A 20,324-nucleotide genomic window follows, 5' to 3' on the forward strand; every position below is an offset into this window, starting at 1 on the left:
CAATCAATGCGCTGGCGTAATGAGCACCACTCACATTAGCGCGTGGTTGATGACGCGCCGTGGCTCATCCCTGCCCACCCACTGCCGCACCGGGCGGCGCCGACGCCGACGCTTTCTCGACACGTCTCATATTTCCAATGCAGGCACTGTCCCACTGCCGGGTGAGCCGCGGTCATATCTGTCTACATAGCGTCGAGTAAACTGTCACCGCTGCGCTATCCGGCGCTCCCCGCCCCCCGCAGCGTCCGCGCCGGCCCCAGTCCCGCGGGGACCGCTCGGCCCGTTACACCGCCCGCCAGATCATAGCTTACGCCGGGCCGATCTAAAATTGTAACTGTCCACGGCCGATCGGGCGACGCGCTCGTCAGGGGTGTCGATCGCGGTCCGCAGCGGCCGTTACGGTGACACCGACAGTCGGCCGGTAAATGACAGTGACAGTGACGGTCATTTATTGTGGGTGCCGCGCCCGCCCCGGCCGGGCCCGGCCCTCTCGGGGTAGGCGAGAGGTGCCAGCCGGCGGGAGTTTCCGACAGAGTCGGACCGGGCCGCGCAAGGCCGGGTCAGGTCAGTAGCTGGCGGACTGTGTCTTAAGTAGAAGGCCCTGTCTCATCCCGTCACGCATGTGTCTGTGTGACGCCATGTGACGCAGGCTCACACCATGTGACGCAGGCATGTTTGCAGCAACCATGCTCCGCTTTGGGATGGTAAATAGATTGATTGATTATAATTATTGGACAATCGGACGGTACCAGCAATAAAAAATGAGGAATTCACACCACAAAGTAAATAAGATTCAGCAATTATTGTAGTCAAAAATTATAAGTTACGGTTGATACTATGGTGGCAATTACACAAAAGTAAAATGTTAAATCATGATTTCCTAGTTCCCACAAATATGCCTGCAGCAGAATAATTAATTATTTGCCTTTCACATGCTAATGACAGAGCGCATGTTATAATGGCCCATTGCACTGTTCATGTGCGAACAAAGGTGGCGCATACAAGCATGTTTTACGCGACATAACTGCGCGGTTGCTATTTGTCATAGGGCTCCGGACCAACATCCTGGTGACCCTGCACCATACAGGCAGCCATGCACAGTCGATGGTATGAATGTCCATCGACCTCAGGCTCGAGGAAACATTCCGCTCTCCGCTCTACGTGCAGGACTAGGGGAGGGGTGCAGTCACACGGAAGTGCATATGAACCCGGTACTATGGCCTTATGACAAAGTGCAGTCGTTTGCTTTAACCCCAACCCCGTGGACACTGTACAGTCTGTACAGTAGGTCTATTAAAAAAGTCCCCAGCACCAGTGGGCGCTGCCTCCGCTGAGCCGAACCCCCGTCTGCCTGTCCCATATCGCGCCGGGCTCAGGTCAGATAGGGTCAGCGGGACCGCTCGGTCCGGCCCGCGGGCGCTGGACGGGCGACCGGTAACGCTTTCCGCCAGCCAGCTGTAGAATCCAACAAACGGGACGGCCGCCGCTCAGCGCAGCGAAACCGGTGTTGAAGAATGGCAGTAGATGTTCATAGCCACAATGATTATGAGAGTCATTGAGTCATTGTTAGCCCGTGCCCCACAGGAATGCCTATGCACGCCCTGTTGGAGGGAAAATGGGGATTGAGCATCATTCTTATAACTCAGCTTTGGGCATTTAAGTGGCATTCGAAGTAGCGTCAAAAGTAGCAAAAAGAAGAAGAAATACACTTCAGCCAATTTTAGATCGGGTCAGAGCCAGAGGTCATGTCACCAGAGGTCATCGGTGGTAAAATTTTGCTTGGACAGGGTGCGTTGCGCGCACCGGTGCATTGGGTTTCCAGTTTCCATGGAGACATCAACAGACTCGGGAGCTCGCAACGCTAGCGTGGAGCCGAATTCATATCAACCGCCGCAACAATGCAGCAGCGCAGCGCAGCGTGCTGCAACGCGGGGCCGTGAAACACCGCCCAGGGCTATCCATGTGTCAGGGCAATCCAACCCACGTGATGGGCTCGGCCCCGGCGGAGCATGAGGTCCAGGACTCCCGCCCAGGCCCCCTGTCTCCCCCTAATTCCTGTCATCCTTCCCACTCTGAAATCGACCGAGCCTAACCTAACACAACAATCAGCTCGTTTACCGCAATGTCTGAATAATATTGTCAGATTTAATAAAGGCGAACGGCTTAGCACGTAAATAACAGCAACTGCCACCATCGGTATTATGAGAAAACCAATTGCTTTTCCACAAACACTTAAAAGTTGTTAGGTTAAAACTTGCTTGAAATTAATTTTACCAGCCTCGTGTTCCTCTTATCAAACAACGCTTCGAATGAATCAAAAGTTGATCTTTAAAGGTCATTTGAAAAATGTGGCCTATGTTCAAAGACATGACCTGACCAGAAATGGTCATGATGCATAGCAGGATATTAGATTCGTATCGTGGAACTTTACAAACACCTTAGATGATTTCATAACTTAAGCATGCCTATCAAAAATAATTAAGACATGGCTCATATATAAGCTGGGTGTGTGATCATGCTTACTAGTATGTTTAACGCAACTGATAATGTTCTGTTGGCCACAATTTCTATATTTAATTTATTCTCCCGGATTTCATATTTTTATTAATGACACCTTGACGATGTCGAGGAAAAAACGCTTAGGAGATTTAACAGCCTGAGATACATTCAGTATAAGGAAGGGTCAAGGGTGCTAGATCCCTTCCGTCCTCGCTATCCTCAGGAAAAAACAATCCGCATCGCCCCTAGTCTTCATGCTTCCCTCTCTGGACTGGAGGTCACCCCACCAGCCAACCTGTAGTTGATGTCGGATCCATTCCAGGACACATAATCCTCTTCGGGTGACCGTTTGGGAGACGGCTGGACCGTCCCGACAGGGCAATCGTCCCACGGGACAGTCTCGCTTCCGCAGGTCACTGTCGCTGGCTCGCACAACCCAATTACTACACCAGAGCATAGTTATGTCATAGCTCTGCAAGGGCCTTTTCAGACCGAAAGAGTGTTTATTATGCGTTCCGTCCAAAAAAGCGCAGTTCAATTTTCTCCCATTGACTTGAGCGATCTCAAAATTGACCCGGCCTTTCTGTCAACAACGTCAAACTTGCAAAGTAAACGTTTCAAATACATATACTGTTGCCCATTGAAATCGCTGAAAGTTCTAAAGCGATCGGTTAGTCGGTGTATTTAGATATGATGAGCACGGGAACTTTCCTTGAGGTAAGGTCACTTGACGTGACCTGGTGTTATGACCTTGAATTGAAAGACTTGGGCGGGAAAAATGGGTTATTTGAAATCTGAACATGCTAGATTTTAACAATAATTTCAAACACTATCCCGGCCAAATAGTGAGTGAGAAGGGAGCGATCCCCCAACCCCATGTTTAGCTCCTATAATTGAGCTAGCTGCTAGAGCCTCGAAGAAAAAAAAACGAGCGCTTGCTTCGTTACGTGACGCAGCGACTGGTACCCCATTTTAAAATATCAGTGACCTCTTAGGGCAGGTCAAGGGCCCCAAGGCATTCGATCGGATTTTGGTAAATAACTTCGCAAAAATGGTTGCATTATCGTCATTTCGATACAATCGTGTTTTCTGTTCTCAGACGCGTCGATTTATATGCTTTTTTGTTTAGGTGAAGCAATTTAGAATGTTTACCTGAGGTCAATGTCATGTTAGGGCAACACAGGTCACGAAGCTGTTGAAAGGAGGACATGTTGCATAACATTTGATTCGGCAAGTCTTGCAAAGTCCAAAGATGGCTGTCCCGACTGGCTAGCTCATTTTGATCGGGAGTTATTGACGAAGCACTCCTATCACCCTAGTGACGTCATAAATGACGTCACGCAAGGTGAACAATGCAAAAGTGAAGCATTAGACCTTGCCAAGAATGTATGAAGTCACGATTTGAAGTGCTTGAGGTGTAACTTTAGATCATTTCCGACGCCAAATTAACAGTTTCCATATTTCTCCATTATGCTTGACACTAAGTGCATTGCGGATTTGCATCATTTTATAACCGACAACCGTGCAGAGGTTTACTTAACCCTCGCCGGACCTATTGGTTTTCTACATACGCACCGGCCGAGGGGGGGGGGGGGGGGGCGGGTACGACCCCACCCTCGCCGTTTCGCCCCAGGTGGAGCTAGCGCGTCGCAGAAAAAACGAGCGTGTGCGCCGTTACGAGACGCAGAGATTGGTACCCGATTTTAAGGTCCTAGGTCAACCGGTGACCTCTGAGGTCAGGTCAAGTGCCCCAAGGTACGGTTCAGTTTTTGGTGAATAACTTCGCAAAAACGGCCGCAGAGCCGCTATTTTGGCAGCATCGTGTTCGCCTTGCTCAGGCGCGTCGAATGCTATACTTTTTGTCCGGGTCAGGTTAACTTGGGGTGTTGACCTCAGGTCAAGGTCAGGTCAGCACCCTCAGGTCACGAAGTTGGTCGAAAGAGGTCATGTCGCATATCATTCGATTCGGCAGGTCTTCCTGAGTCCATTGGTGGCTTTCCCGACTCGCTAGCTCAATTTGATCAAGAGTTATTGACGAAAAACTAATATGACCTTGATGACGTCATAAATGACGTCACGCAAGGTCAACATTGCAAAAGTGACGCATCTAACCTTGCAAGGAGTGCATTAAATCACGATTCTGTGTGCTTGAGGTAGTTGGAGATCGTTCCCGGCGCCAGAATAGCAGTTTTCATTTTTCCCCTTTGACTTATAAATGGTGAGGTCACGAAAATGACCTGACCTCATATGACCTTTAGGAAAAATCCGAGATATACAAGTTGTGAGATTCATAATGGATACTAGATCCTGCAAGTTTCACTTCTCTGTGACATCTCCTCTAGCAGTGAGGGCGTTGCGAAGTTGCGACATCTGAAGACCGTGCAGAGGCCCACTTATGACGCCATAGGTCAGTGACCTGACCTAACCCAAAAATGCGTTTGGTGTCAAAAGATCCGGCTTGAATCAAAGGTCAGGTATGCCAAGTTTCAGCTTTCTATCGCCAGCGTGTTCGGAGCTATCGCGAAAAAAACCTATTGAGGGCGGCACCGTCCCCCTCCCCCTCGGCCGGCGAGGGTTAAGACGCCATGGTTAAGTGACCTGACCTGAAAACGTGGTTGATGTCAAATGATCCGGCGTGAATCAAATGCAAGGCATATGAAATGTCAGCCTTCTATCAACAGTGTGCTTTGAGCTACCGCAAAAAAAAATACATGGTGGCGGCATTCACCCCTTCTTCTCGGCCGGCGAGGGTTAAACCTCGCTTCGAATTATTGCAGATAATGATGCGACCGAAAACGAAGCATTTATCTGTGTCTAGAACGGCCGCTGACTTGTTGGACAAGACCCCCAATCTTGATTTGCTAGATGGGAATAAAATGCTGGGTATGTGATACATATATACCCCTCGATTTCCTCTCGCGCTATGTCTATTTTAATCATTACTGTCGCTTTTTTATCAGAAATGATGTCGCTGCTAAACGGATTGTTTTGTTTGTTTGCGTGCGTTGAATGGTCATTACGGATTATTGAAGGGTTATGATAAAATAGGAATGGGGCGAGGGAGGATATGCACTGCGTCTGCGGGTGTTTAATTTAGATCACAAAGGCATCATTTCCGGCATAGTGCAGTCACTATCTTCCCCCTCCTCTGCACTGCGGCATCTCTGCGCCCCTCACACGGCATCCTCACTCCACGGCCGGCCGCCGCCAACTGACCCACTCGCCGGGCGCCGCGACCTGACCCGTGTCGCTGCCGCGGCCTGCGCAATAGAGTCGGGGCTGGAATCCGGGGGTTCGGCCGGCCGGCCGCCTCTGGAGCGGGGGACTTTTTTTGTAGACCTACTGTACACATTCCTAGTGCTCACTACAAGCTACCATAGACACACGGCAGCGTAGCTATGACAACGGTCATTCATTCTCTGGATCAATCGGCTCGGTGCAGTAGTAAACTTCCGATTTTCACACAATGCGTGTGACAGACGGAAGAATGAAAAGAAGGACGTAGGAAAAAATGAACTACATTTTGTTAAGTTTTTGCTTTTTAAGATTCATGCTCCAACTCATTACTTGTCTGAGCTGAGCTGCCCAGTGCCATCCACCTATGTAGTTCTCAGATGGCTCTAACCCTCGCCCTACATCCGACAGTCCAGCGAGCAGAACGACATGCTTGTCCGCCGAAACGGAGGCATGTTCAGACCCTGTTCGGCCCGCCAGCAAACGGCGTGCGGTGGTACCCAGTAGGAGCTGACATTGTGCTCGATTTGAATACATTTGCCACATTCAGAATCTGCAATGCCTATCGTGTAGTAGACGTTAATATTAAGGGAACAGAAGGGTGTTTGACTGAGAAGGGAGTGCCAGTCAGCGATGATTGTTCCCTCCGAAAATTTGATTAAATTACGGCTCCTAAGATAAATGAAGTCCATCAACACACCACAATAGGAAAAACGTCAGCCAATAACCGGGGGCTGCGTGCAGCCTCAAGCATATTAAACCTCATCCCACCTTTTCGCAGCCAATGCAGGGTCCAATATAACACAATGCAATACCGACGCACCCGGATAGGCCACTCCGCTCTACGTTGGCAGGCTCCGGGGACGATGCTGGTAAACCCCCAGCATATACCGTCAGGTGCGGCAGACACTGCGACTCACTGAGAGGCACCATAGGCCGAGCTCATTATGGGCAGACGCTGCTGGAAAATCGCAGTTGCGTACACAGGGAACACCCGAGGTGGAATCTTGGGGAAGTATGTAGTCCTATATCCCTCATTATTGAGAGATTATATGCATTTATGGGTAGGACCAAGGTAGGACGTTAAGCACCAAAGCACCAAAGATTATGAAGTAATTTCAGTCAGTGACATGTTTACTGTAAATATCATGTCTTTTTTCTTCGGACCAAGTTTTACTCACACCTATAAAATACAAAACCAATAATCAACTCATAATACAAGTTTAACCATAATCGACCGACAACAATCAAACACACTCGGCTGTGTGCTCAAGAATAATCCCACATTTGTCAATGATATCAGTGACGTAATGGTTCTCAGAATCTCCGAGAACTTGAGAGAAAACGGAAGCGCTTGTCAAATACGATAGCCAGATTATCTGATGAGCCGTCGCCTGTGCAGACAGACGACCGCCAGCAGAGCACTGGTCTGCGCCCATCCGCCATCGTCAATGCACGTGGTGCAGTGCCTGTTTCTCGATATCCTATCGCACGTGATGTGAAGCCAAACACGGTCCGTATTTATTCGTCATTCCCTTCGGCAACACGCGGAACCACTGTGTGAATGATATAAAGGTTTGTCTTGCAGAGTTTGGCAGCGCTAGACCAGTTCAAAGAGGTTTTGTATTTGCAAGGGGTATAAATAGCGGAGTTAGAGCTAGACAACTTTTATCGTGTCTATATGTGTGAATAGGCGAGCTGAGGACGGTTCATGCTCAATAAATTATTCCCCATATTTCTTTTTTTTCTTTCAGCGCGCACTCACTGTTAGGAATATTTTATGCATAACGTCTATAAAACAAACATGCATTTTCCCAACATAAGTTTTTGGTGTTCATTGTTACCCTCCACCGCAGGGATTTGACGATTTATGGCACATTTAATGTATCATTAACTAGAAAGATATGCCACTGGTTATATGAAGTCGGAAGTGAGAAGCTTCAATATATGAACTGCTGTTGCCTTTCATAGTGTCCATGATGAGGAAGTAAAACGCATAATACGCTGGTTTATTAGGTGAAATCCTAATACATACATCTAACTCCGAGATCCCTCCGAGATATTAGTTTACCTACATCTAATATCATATCTGAAGAAGCTAACTGGCCAGTTAAACATTAACATGCAGTGACTCTGTCGACCAATTAACAAAGAAACCCACATTATTCACGACATGACCCCATAAAAACACATGTTCCAGGCACGCAATTATACGAATTTAAGCAAGCACAAACGCAGGCACACTTTTTAAAACTGTCCGGGACCTGCCAAAAAGCCTAATTTGAAACAGTGTCAAGAAAGAATCCGTTCCATTATGACAAAATCGCAAATTTACACGGTATGACTTTACAAACGTTTTTCTGTCTGTGCGAAAAAAATGGCTGTAATTTTCCAACATTTTCATAATGGAATAAGCAAGCATGTATTCAAAATCATGATGTCCAATATAATATTCCGGCAAGAAATTGCGAAACATAGTTACACAGAATCACAAGGAACGGAATAACGTCTCTTACCAAACTGGCATTTTTGTTGACTTCACAAATCATGTATCTAAAATGTGTGCGCTGGGACATTTACCCTTATTTATTCATATAGCAAGATCTCGGAGTTCCATCAGTGCAGCGTAACTGACAAAGAGTGGAACTTACATACTAGAGATGTAATCTGATACCAACTTTTTGGTATACCGGTAGAAACCGATACCAACTTGGTATTTGGTATTTCAATCCTAATGCTTTTGGTATTTTGTTGGTATTATGAATGCTCAGTAATGTATAAGAGGCTGTAAATTTGGTAAAAAGTTGGTATTTTCCTGGTATTCCCAACTTGGTTCGGTTTCGGTATTTTTCCATGGTTTTGGTTGGTATTTGGTTTGGTAACGGTATCCTGACTTTCTGTAATTGACATCACTATTGCATACAGTATTATTAAATCAAGTATTCGCCGACCCAACGCATTCGCTGATACTACCTATTTTTCCTGTAAATAATTTGCACGAATTACAACTTTCCAATCAAACGGCCAGAGTGTGAGGCGTGAGCAATGAGCGTCCCTATATACTGTCCCCCCCCAAAAAAAATGATGCAAGTATCTCATATTTTTTTCTGACGGAGGGCCGTTGAGGTATGGTATGGCGAACTACCACAGGCAGCTCACAGCTGCATATCTCCAGTAGACATCGGTAGCGTTTTGACATACGACCACAAACGCTCTGGCTTGTAGATGAGTCGATAGGGAATGCGTGCCGATGCGCCAGCCGTTGAATGTAAAAGCGATAGTGTCTATGTGTATGTGCCAGTGAGGTTACAGTGTTCCTGTGTGTTTCTCTGCTAGCCTATGCGCAAGTGGATATTCTTCACCAAAAGGTATGAGAGACATCGGAAAATGAAGAGTTATTCATGATGCAGCGACAGAGAAAGATTGAAGAAAAAAGATAGCCAGCAATAAAGTACAATAAAGAACGATGTAGAAGAAATAGAACAAAAGAAAAATAAACAAGGGAGAGTGAGAAAGAGGGGGAGGTAGAAAGAGGAAGAGAAAGACTAGTGTCTGCGTTGTGACCATGCGCTCGTAATCCGGGTAGCTGATCTGTATAAATGAGATGGGAGGCGGCCGCCGGCCGACGCACAGTAGTTTCGTATCGCACCCATATCGGTGGTGAGGCCGGCCCAAACGGAACGAAACGGTGCCGTGCCCGTGTGGGTGATCGCTGGAGAACCAGGAGGTGGGACGGAGGAAGAGCAAAGGTGATCACCAGAGAACATACATAGAGTGGATGTGAACAACGGAGAACAATAACGACAAAATAACAAATTTGAAAACAGCACCGCGCTAAAGACACACTAAACATGCCTCATTGTTAGATAATTTTTTAAAGTTAACATGAATACTAGAACAGGCATAAAACATGCCTCTTTTGCTATCATAAAAGACAATATCTACAAAAAGCATCAACAATTTAATGAAAAGAGGATTTGCGTCACGATTGACACATAAGATTCTATAGGTACTTAAATTGAAATTCACTTAACACTGCGGAACAAAGCCCGAAGAAAATCATCGGGCACCCACGGATACATTGCTCTGACGTTCATCCACATCTCAACCAGACAAATCCAATCCCAAATCTCAATCATAGCTAGACAAACCGCGTCCAAATCACAGCCGCGCACCCGCAACTCAACCAGTCAGCTGACCAGCCACATCCGAAGCACAACCAGACGACCAGCTAGCTAACCATCCCAATGGCACAGACAAACGGCTCCACCCCAACCACAGCCAAAGAGTGAGTCAATCACGACCAGTCCATCCGTATCCCAAACACATATTGACAGCCCTCGTCAGTCGTCACCAACACAGTATCCCTGTCACTCTATTGAGGGGACGAACAAACGATCGCTGGCCCCGCCCCATTGACACTGACTCCGCCCCCTTTTCCCGCAACCGCGTCCATCCAGTGACACAGTCACAGCCCGTCGCTGTAGCTGTCTACATTGTACACTGTTTCGTTAGATTTATGTTTCTTTGGAGCGACTTGCAAGAAAGAATTTGCTTTTCAACTTTATAACTATGCTTCAGTTCAGTTCAGTTTTGGTTCAACAGGTGAGTTCATTTAATTTGAGCAACAGAAACAAAGCAACGAACATGTTCAGTGGTGGACCGGCGCAAAACATGAAATTAAGTTAAAGCGCCTATGCAATATGAAAACAAACTGAAAATAACTAATCGCGCAAGTTGGGTCAGCCAGTACCCATGACCTGACCTGATGAGAGAAGCATGACGTAAGAACGTTTCCACTTTTAATAGCAAAAAAACAAGAACTTCGTTCCATGGAGTTCATTAAAAAAAAATTAACAGTCAGGCCGAACCTTTTTTATTCTTGTATCAGCGACAAGAAGGCTATTCAGTTTGAAACTATGTAGCATAATATACGGTATGGTATTACAGATACATAAAATGTTAGTGATGGTTAAAATCATTAAGTCCGTCTTCTTAAGAGACTTAAAAAGACGATATAACCCTACTTCTGAAAAAGCATGCGCCTAGGTCGTCAATTCCATCGTCTACTGCAAAATAATTTTTTATCCAACTAAAGACAACATCTGTTGGATTCAGCTTGCCACAACTGACACTTTTTTGAAAATAATTGGCTGTGTTCTTACGGTAAATTTCAGGACAACAAAGTCATTCTTGTCAGGCAACGACATAGAACTTATTCTACAATGCAGCATTTATGATATGACTCGGGCCTCACTCGGCCTAACATAAATAGAAAACCATGGAGTTTGCCTTTTTGCTGTTCAAAAACAGTAACAACCTTAAGCACTTTACTCTGTTAAAATAAACATTATCGGCAAAAAATGGCAAATAGATTATTTCCTTACAAAATTCGAAGAACATTTACTGTGACATTCGACACCAGGCCCTTGAAACTGCAACACTTTAGACACCTTTCTAAGCGATGAAGTGTGGGGATTGCAACCTTCCATATCCTCTCATGATGTAAGACGGACAGTGCATCTCTCGCGAAAAGGACGACCTGGCACCTGAGCCGACAGCCCCGGTGGTCGCGGCCGTGAATACTGGAAAATTAAATTTACAATTAAAAATTGTCAGCTTTTAGCGGCCTGTCGTGGTGCTGTTGGCGCCGGGTTGGACGGACTGAGTGAGGGATAGGAGAAGCGCCAGAGGGCAGAGAGAACCCTCCCAGTCACCCCCGTGGAACCTCCGAGAGCCGCAACAGAACAGCAATGCCTTCAAGCTACTGATTGGACGACAAACTACGCAAAAGGTGAATACATTACACGCACAGGGGAATAAGGATGCCTCCAGAGATTTAGGAAACCATCTGTGTGTTTCACAGAAACTTCATGGTGATGACCCGTACCAAACAACGGCAAACACAAACGCTCGCAACTGAACAAATCAACGGAGCTGCAACGTCCTGCTTGCGTCATGGTATATCTAGCTGGGAGCTGTGTCCCGTCACAAGGCCCGGATGTCTGTGCAGAGTCAGAAGCTGCTACGAGTGGGCCACTTCCTCTGCGAAACTGCTCCCCCTGCCCGGGCCGCTGCCAACTGCACTATGAGAGAGAGGCAGTTATGGCCGTCATATTTCGTTGTCGGAGTGCAGCTATGCGCCGTCCGCATCTGCCAGGGGCGTTTCTGCCGCCGTCGTGGTCGACAGATCAACTACGCTGGCTGCGCATTTTGACGGACGACGGTGAAAACAGGGCGCCTGGGGCGATTTGATCAAGGTTCGTGAAATTTACACGTGACGTGAATTTACACACGTGAATTTACACCTCGTTTAGTCATTCTGATTTAAATGGGTTTGTTCGTTGAAAAATCGCTTAAAATTTGGTCTGAACTTTGTTGTGGTGCCTACAGAGTAAAAAGAATCAGCTTTATGACAGTAATGTGGCCTGGGGAAGGAGGTAATTTTGGGCCGTCACGTCACATATTTGAAAGTTTGTGTTTGGAATATGGGAAGCCTAAGATGTTTAATGAAAAACAAATGCCAGAACCGTGTTCCTGGTCATCCAATCTATGAAGTCGGGCACAATTTAACTGCTTTTAACAACGTTTTAGAAGGTGGGATAGTCCCTTTAAGCATGAAGAATGCCCACGGAGGAGGAGAAGTTCCAAATGTCACGTGACTAATATGCCCTCCGGCGCCCTGTTTTCACCGGCGTCCATTTTGACGTGTACCATTACACATTAACATAATTTGGCACGTTAATGAACTGATTGACTGTGTATATCTTCGCTATAATATTAGAACTGCAACAGCCTCGAGAGATGTCGGTTGGCCACTAGAAAAATAACGAGTGTGACCTTACAGTGACAGACTAAACAGGGAAGAAATGTTGCAAAACGGCGACTGTCATCGGCGTCAGACCGGAGATGCGCACTGACACGCCACACGGCACCTGTTCATCCCAGCTGTGCCGCCACCGACGGCCGCCAGCCGCCGACGGGCCACAACCACACCACGCCGCTATCGTAAGCACGACCTTGACCGCCGCGTGGATGGGGGCGGCGTCTGCGTGTCGTGATGGTGTCTGTGCGCCGTCTGCCGCGGCCGTGAGGACTCACCTGCTCGTGTCCGACTGTTTGGAAGATGCTGCTCGGGTCCGTTCGAGCGGTCACTCGACACCGCGCCGCACCGCCGTCCCGCGCCGCTCCGGACACCACCCGCCCGCCCGGCACCGTAGGCACTGGCCGCTCGCCGCCGCCGCCGCCGCCACCGCCGCCACCGCCGCCCGCGCACGCAGCCGGCGAGGGGGCGGCGCCTGGCCGGCCGCGCCGCCCCCGGCCACCAAGGTCGGCTGGTGACGTCACGTGACCCGCCGTGACGTCACCGCGCACCCGGAGAGGAGCCGTGTGTCAACAGGCGAGCAAGTCACTGGGAGTCCCCGCGGTGGGAGGAAGGCGGAAGGTCGCCCCCGCCCCTCCCCCGCCTGACCCCCGCCCCTACCGCCACCCCCTCCCGCCAGACCCCGTCCCCGCCGGCCGCCCCCGCCTCATCCTTACCCCAGCCTGCCGCTGCTGTTTGAGGAGGGGCTGATAGCTTTTTCCAAGTCTACCGTGGTGAGGTAGCTACATAGATGAAAACAACTCGGATGCATCTAATGTGACAAAAAGTCATCTGTTTGAATAAGAGAAGAAATCACAAGGCTTTAATTTGGTGAGGGCCTCGCTGGGATAAATTCGAACAGTTTGCTGTATACCTCGTTGCACACGAGCATTGTGGCCTGTTGAGAGTGTCTGGTTATGCACATATTTTAGTTCGATAGTTTTGAGAAATTTTACTCATAAAAACAACGGTGATAAATTTGATTTATATTCAATACCTACCGTTCAATTATGTTCAACAATTCACGATCAATTTATGTCTATTTTTTGTTTCGTCTCACGTTCATAATGATCTTAATTGCAATCAAAATTTCAATTAACCACCTACAAAACCTTGGGCCTGGGTTCGTGCTTATCCTAGGATATCCATTATTATTTAGCCATCAGCGTGTTACTGGTCCGTCGGTCACGTCTGCTCCATAATATCTCGAATAAACAAATCAGCGCTGGGCTGCGCGTCTCGGCTCGACCTCCCTTGCGACCCGTCGAGCGCCACACCACGTCGGCTCCCGGGTTTGTCTCCTCTCTGTGGCGGTGGCGCGAGCTCAACGGGCGGCACCGCCGAAAAACGGCGCCACCGCCGGCGCATCGGCCGAAAAACGGCGGGAAAAAGGCGCCGCCCGCCGGGCCCGAGCGGGCTGGCCATTGTGGCGCGAACGGGTCGAGTTGTAATGAGGGACCACCGCGACTGACGGCCGCCGAGGTGTCAGGTGTCGCGGCGTCCGAAAGGTAGAGGAGGAGGTGGGCGGTACCACAGGTGGACACACGTGACGGGAGAGAGAGAGAGAGAGAGAGAGAGAGAGAGAGAGAGAGAGAGAGAGAGAGAGAGAGAGAGAGAGAGAGAGAGAGAGAGAGAGAGAGAGAGAGAGAGAGAGAGAGAGCAGAGGAAGATGTGGGCGATACTGCAGGTGGACAGACGTGAGGGAGAACGAAAGGGGGAACGGGGAGAGAAAAATAGAGAAGAAGTGGAAGAGAAGGAGGAAGAGACTGCGTGGGGGAGAGCAGACACAGTTCACTCCCGTAAGGTGTCTTTTCCTCGGTGGTGGACCGACCAACCGTCCTGTCAGGACCGGCTCTCGGGGCGTTGAAGCCGTCACCGTTACCGTTCCTTCGCGGTGATGGCTCGGCCCATCGCGTCGGTAGGGCGGCATTGGGCGCCCACTCTTTGCCACTCGATGGGAGGAACCACGTCCGGTTCGGGTCAAACAGGCGACACCAATGCTGACCTTTTGACCAGTCTTGACCTTTGGTCCGATGCAACGGACCACTGCACGTCGATCGGTACCGTCAGCAAACTGCTGGCACAAGTGGGGAATCAGGGAAACAGTGTTTGCGGATAACGATCACTTCAAATCGTAGTAAAATTATGTGATAGTAGTAAGTTATAAAACGACATTCCATTGAATTGCTTTGACAGCAAGTTTGCTCGGCAAAATGATGCGAGATGATCCTCGGATTACAATGCATCGCAGGAGGTCCGATGTTTTTATTACAAAAGTTCATAGGTAGAGTTGTAGGTATATCTCAACGAATTTTTTGAAGATTTCTGTTAAATATAAATCTTCAAAAGAAGATTTTTATTTAAAAAAGAAGGAAGATAGAAATCTATAAGGTTATGTAAGTACAGTCATGAGTGCTGTCTGATGCACATTCTTCATGGCACGCATGGGATGATGTCACGTCTTTGTAATGCAAGCTAAAAAGGAACAAAAGATGAACTTGCCGGCGACATCCATAAGTCAACAAGCGAATGAGATCTGAGCTGTCCAATGTGCATACCTAATGTTCGTTTTTATGCCATTTACCATAAAAATACATCTATCGAAAATGAATCTAGCTTCCCACGAATGCTATAAATGGTTTAGGGCATTGTGCGTGCGAGTCGCTTTTAGACCCACACGGATAATTCTCACAGTCAAAAATGCTCAATAAAAGATCGCCGAAAACGGTGTCCTCAGCCATGTCTCCAAACTGGTCCTACCGTTAGCTCACTGACAGGCACGCGACGGTCGTGGCGCGGTGCGGCGTGGGGCGACGAGGCGCGGCGGGGAGTGGCTGTCCAATACTAGCATTGGAAGGACAGCATCCGATGATATGAAACCTATAACTGTATGAAATTCAACTTCATGCGCACGCGTAGGGTGTTTCTATTGTAAGCAGTTCATTCTGCATCGATTTCAAATAAACCTGAAATGGACGAGTTTATTACATGCTGATGACAGCTGATCGATCAGTTATCCAAAATTGGAGCGCACGACAGATACAAACAACAGAAGAAAGACCTACAGTATATCTGAAAGAAAAAATGACGCATCAACGATGTGGTCCTGAATCTTAGCCATCCTCATTTTCTGCTTTAGTGGCGACTCGCAGCGGCGAACGAGGCAGCAGTGGCAGTGGCGTTGGCAGTGACTTCTGGGACAGCAGTGCCGGCAGTGGCTGTGGCAGTGGTAATGGCGTTAGCGCTGGAAGTGGCGGAGACAACGGTGGCGGCGGTGTTGGCGGCGGTGGAGGTAGCAGTAGCGGTAGCGGTGGTGGCATTTGTGACTGGTGGGCTGTGGCGGAGGCTGTGCCGGTTGCAGGGATGGTGGCGGCCAAGACAGCAGTGATGTCAGACACATCACTGGCGGCGGCGGTGGTGGTGGTGGCAGAAGTGATGACCTGTGGCGGTGGCTAGCCGAGACGGCAGTGGCGGCGGCGGTGGTGGTGGTGGTGGCAGAAGTGATGACCTGTGGCGGTGGCTAGCCGAGACGGCAGTAGCGGCGGCGGCGGTGGTGGCGGTGGTGATGGCAGAAGTGATGACCTGTGGCGGTGGCTGGCAGTGGCGGCGGCGGTGGTGGCGGTGGTGGTGGTGGCAGAAGTGACGACCTGTGGCGGTGGCTGGTCGAGACGGCATTGGCGGCGGCGGCGGTGGTGGCAGAAGTGATGAACAGTGGCGGTGGCTAGCCGAGCCAGCAGTGTCGGCGGTGGCGGCGGCGGCCGGTCGGAGTGTGCCAGTCATCGGCCGGTCGTCAGCCGGCTATCAGTACCCGCTCTAATGAGCGTCGCAGCTCTGCTCTCTCGGCGGCGCGGCCAGCCGGCCGTGACCGCCGCGCCAGCGCCACATCAGCCGCCATCTAATCGCGCGCCGACATCGCCACAGCCGCGCCACAGTCGCCGCCGCCGCCATCACTGCTCTTTCTCTGGTACTGGCTCAAAGGGACGCTTTGGCGTCGCCAGCAGCGCTACTGCTTCATTTACGGCGCATGTGTGACTTATCTGGCTCACTCGCGACACTCCTAGCGCAGCTGGGATGTCACCTGTCCCGTGGGCGGGCTTGTTCAATGAAGCAGAACCACTGGATTCACTCTGATGTCTCGTTTTGCGGAGATATTGCCGGCGAGTGCATGTTGAGCGGCAGTCGTCAAGCCCGGCACATTTGTCCACATACGATGAGATAATCCTTGACGGAACCATGCGGTTTGTCATGCGCTCACGTCATCGTGTTAGGTCATCGATCGCAGCCGGCTGGCGAGCGGGAGCGCTGGCGTATTCAGCTGCCTTCCTCAGCTGTGTAAGTACAACTGAGTGTGGCGCGGAGCTATAAATAGAGAAGCTGACTCGGGGCACAGTTCGTGCGGCTCAAAACGTGCCTATAGATCACAGATGTCAAACGCTGATTGGATGTCATGCTATGAGGCTATCTTCTGTCTCGTCAGAATTAGCATGTGTGTTGTGAAGTCGATATAATGTACAAATGTCTTGCTTTCGTTGATCGGTAAAATGCATCGTCACACTAGAGCCGCCAAGAGGTGTATGCTCTGACCAAGCATAACAGTATAGGTACTAAATGGAAAACGACTTTTAAAGTCTTTGTAAGAGCGACTGCGAGCTATCATTCCATTAAGACGGATGCGGCAAATGCTTCTATCAGTTTAACTGTGATCATAAAACTTTATTTTGACATTTGTGGAGAGTAACGATGGGTCAGGCGCAGTGTGTATGTTTTGTTTCCGGCCATTTCCGTTTTTCTGCTGGTAGGACAAACAGAGATAAGAGTCGCAGATAGAATGCATCCTGTTAACGTTCCGTCTTGGGCCGTGGCCGAAAGAAGTCAGGGAAGAATGCATGTGGCAGCAAGCGTGTGATAGCTCGCCTGAACAACACACCTGAATCATTGCAAACGCCTCCCTGGAGGCTCTTCAATGTTTGTCTACAGTCTATGTAACAATATTTGAATGTATAAAAATCCGCAGAGATATGCGCTGCATCTTAGATCATGAAGTGTGTGATTATGCCTTAGAGTACTGAGGCCTAATAAGCATATATGTAAGCATATATGCCAGCACGTTTTGTCCGTTTTAGAGTATGGCTCTTAAGACATTCATTAATCAGTCTTGAAGTACCGCTACAATCCTTCGACAACGCATAGGGGATCAGGCGTACCTTCAACCCTTTTACTGCATAAATTGACGTCCCATCCATCCCAAGGCTCCCATCCGGGCGAAGGTGAGAGCGACTGACATCTACCCCATTCCTCAGCTGCGCGTGGCGATTTTTTACCACGTTTCCATCGTCCCACACGCTAACACTCGGCACTGGGTCAATCCGCGTACGGGCTGCAGGCCGATAAATGAACGGGGGAGTCGGCACGGATCTACAAACGGCGTCGGAGGTCTTCCGCCTCCACGCGCCCCCACGCACCGTGGCGACACGTGCCACACCGGCGACACGTGCACCATGCTGTCCCGTGGCGGGGGTGGCGACGTGGTCGTGAAGGAGGGGGGGGGGGGGATTCCACAGGTGTTCCCGCAGTCGAATCATTCCGTCCTTTCAGCCCGCTTCCATTTTTAGCATCTATGCCAACTGTGATATGGTAGCGCACATGTCGGTTGGCCAGAATTATTCACAATATATTTATTAAATTTACTGAGAAGTAAGGTGTTAGCGCTAAAGGCTATTTTCAGCTAAACGGCCTTAGTTTATGGCTTTTATATTAAATTTTCTTAATAAATGTAGAATGAAATAGCATCGCGCCTTGTTAGATGTTGCTCCCATTCCTGCCATAAAACTCACCGCATTGTTCACGTTCCGGTCAAGATGCCTCGCATGCTGAGGTCGCTAGCACACCATAGCTGGGGCCGATTCTCCCACATAAGTTGTGATAATTCGCCCGTATATATCGTCGCACATCACTCGCGCTGCGGGCTGCGGCTTATGTCGGATGTGTTCAGTCGAAGCGTGGGAGGAATCGGGCGTCGGGAGGAGTCACGCCCGGCGCTGTTCGGTAACTTCCAGTTCGGGCCACCGACCGGCCAGACACGCGTTATCGTGCCCGCATGAAGGCCAGGCCTCCAGTTTCATCAGCTCGGCTCACAGGTTCATCACCACGTGAATATTTAGTTTAGTATGGTCCAGAGATTTGAAATATATCACAATCATCCTCTCGTTACTGTTTTTCAGTACCGCTGAGATTGAGACTTGAGAGTGCTCAGTTGGTTATGTATTGAGTTAAACGACGCATTAGCTGACAGCGAAGCTGTTCAACGGTTCTGCCAAATGTCAGCGTACGAATTCGGCCGCCGGTATGACATGATCATGTGTTGGTACTCCAGTGTTAGAAGTGTATCGACACCAAATACAGCCGGCATTACAAGGATCGACCCCATCCAATATGAGCCACCGTGGCGAGCGGCTGTTCAATGAAGAAAACTTTAAACATCGCCCATAAAAATCACTGAACATCACGATAGATGGCCCTGATTGAGTGAAGAGGAATGTAAAAATGCTACGCCATATCACCCCTTCATCCTGTTTGTACCGCTCGCCATAACGGTAAAACCGGATCGTAAAGGCAATACTTTACCGCAGCGGAAATGTAGTGAAACTTTTTTCGGCTGTACGTCAAACAGACCAAGAATGCAGACTGTTGATTGTCATTGGGCTGTGTAGTGTGTAGCTGGTCACGCATTGTTCGTGACTTTTAGAAGCCCGATCCAACCTTCACCTTTGGCAATTTAACTGAGAATTGTCGTGGACGAGAGTAAGTGGAGCTCGAATTTGTTGGTGTGGCATTTCCGCGTTGCATTCAAAAACGGTAAAATAAAAAGAACGTACTATACCTACATGTCGTCCGAAAAAAGTAACAATTGAGAAAAAGCAGTTAACGAAACATTTTACGCAAGCTATCATACTCGGCAATTATTTCGCTCGACAAATATATTTTATTTCATCACCTAGCTTTAGTGCCGTAATTCTGAATAACCGTTTATGCAGCCTCAGTGACGGAGAGACATCTGGGTTCAGTTAGAGACGGTGCTGGCATCCCGGAGAGGCCCCACCACCCTCTCGAGAGGCCAGTCGGTCGACTGACTGGGGCTGCTCGCTCGCTCCGCCATTTTCCAGCGAGCTGCACCGTGCCGTGCTGGCGAGGGCATTGGCTGTGGACGGTCGGCGCCGGGCCGAACCGGTCGGCGGAGCCGTCAGCTGATTTGGGGGGGGGGAGGGGGGAGGGCGAGGGCTCCCTGAGATCGACGGGCCCCACCTACCACCCGGCCGTACCCAATGACCCCAATGACCCAAATGCACCCCAAACGCACCCATTGCCTCTGCACAAACTCCCCATGACCTCCACTCACATCCCACACACAACCCATGACCACCAGTATTTATTCCATTTATTCCTCACATCCCTCCCGCCACCATAAACGCTGCCAGCCAGCCACATCGCAGAGGTCACAGTCACTGACCTCATAGCTTCTGACACCGCTCACGCCGTCACAGTCAGAGTAGACTGCCCTCACTGTCATACTCACTGTAACTGCAGATCTTCATCAGCATCTTCGAGTGTACCATTATCAGCCTTAGCCTTCAATGCCCTTCCCTTGCTCCCCTTTTCTACTTCCTCTTTGCCCTCATCGACTCAACATTCAACAAGTATCTACCATGCCAAGCAGTTGTCTGGTCCTCGC

The 20,324-nt window shown here is 49.3% G+C and overlaps 1 protein-coding gene across 2 annotated transcripts in view; it reads right to left on the minus strand.

Moving 5' to 3' along the window:
• Nucleotides 1-13,011, minus strand: part of LOC122378836 (zinc finger protein 768-like) — a 62,465-nt gene extending 49,454 nt beyond the window's left edge. The window contains exon 1 of one of the 2 annotated variants that reach the window (XM_043360370.1): nt 12,835-13,011. The gene's annotated coding sequence lies outside the window, so the exon portion shown is untranslated. The remainder of the gene's footprint in view (nt 1-12,834) is intronic. The other variant, XM_043360369.1, reaches the window with a different exon arrangement.
• Between the last annotated feature and the right edge of the window lie 7,313 nt (nt 13,012-20,324).

This window comes from Amphibalanus amphitrite, unplaced genomic scaffold (assembly GCF_019059575.1).
Source record: "Amphibalanus amphitrite isolate SeventyFive unplaced genomic scaffold, NRLGWU_Aamphi_draft 000066F_arrow, whole genome shotgun sequence".
Classification (NCBI taxonomy): Eukaryota; Metazoa; Arthropoda; class Thecostraca; order Balanomorpha; family Balanidae; genus Amphibalanus; species Amphibalanus amphitrite.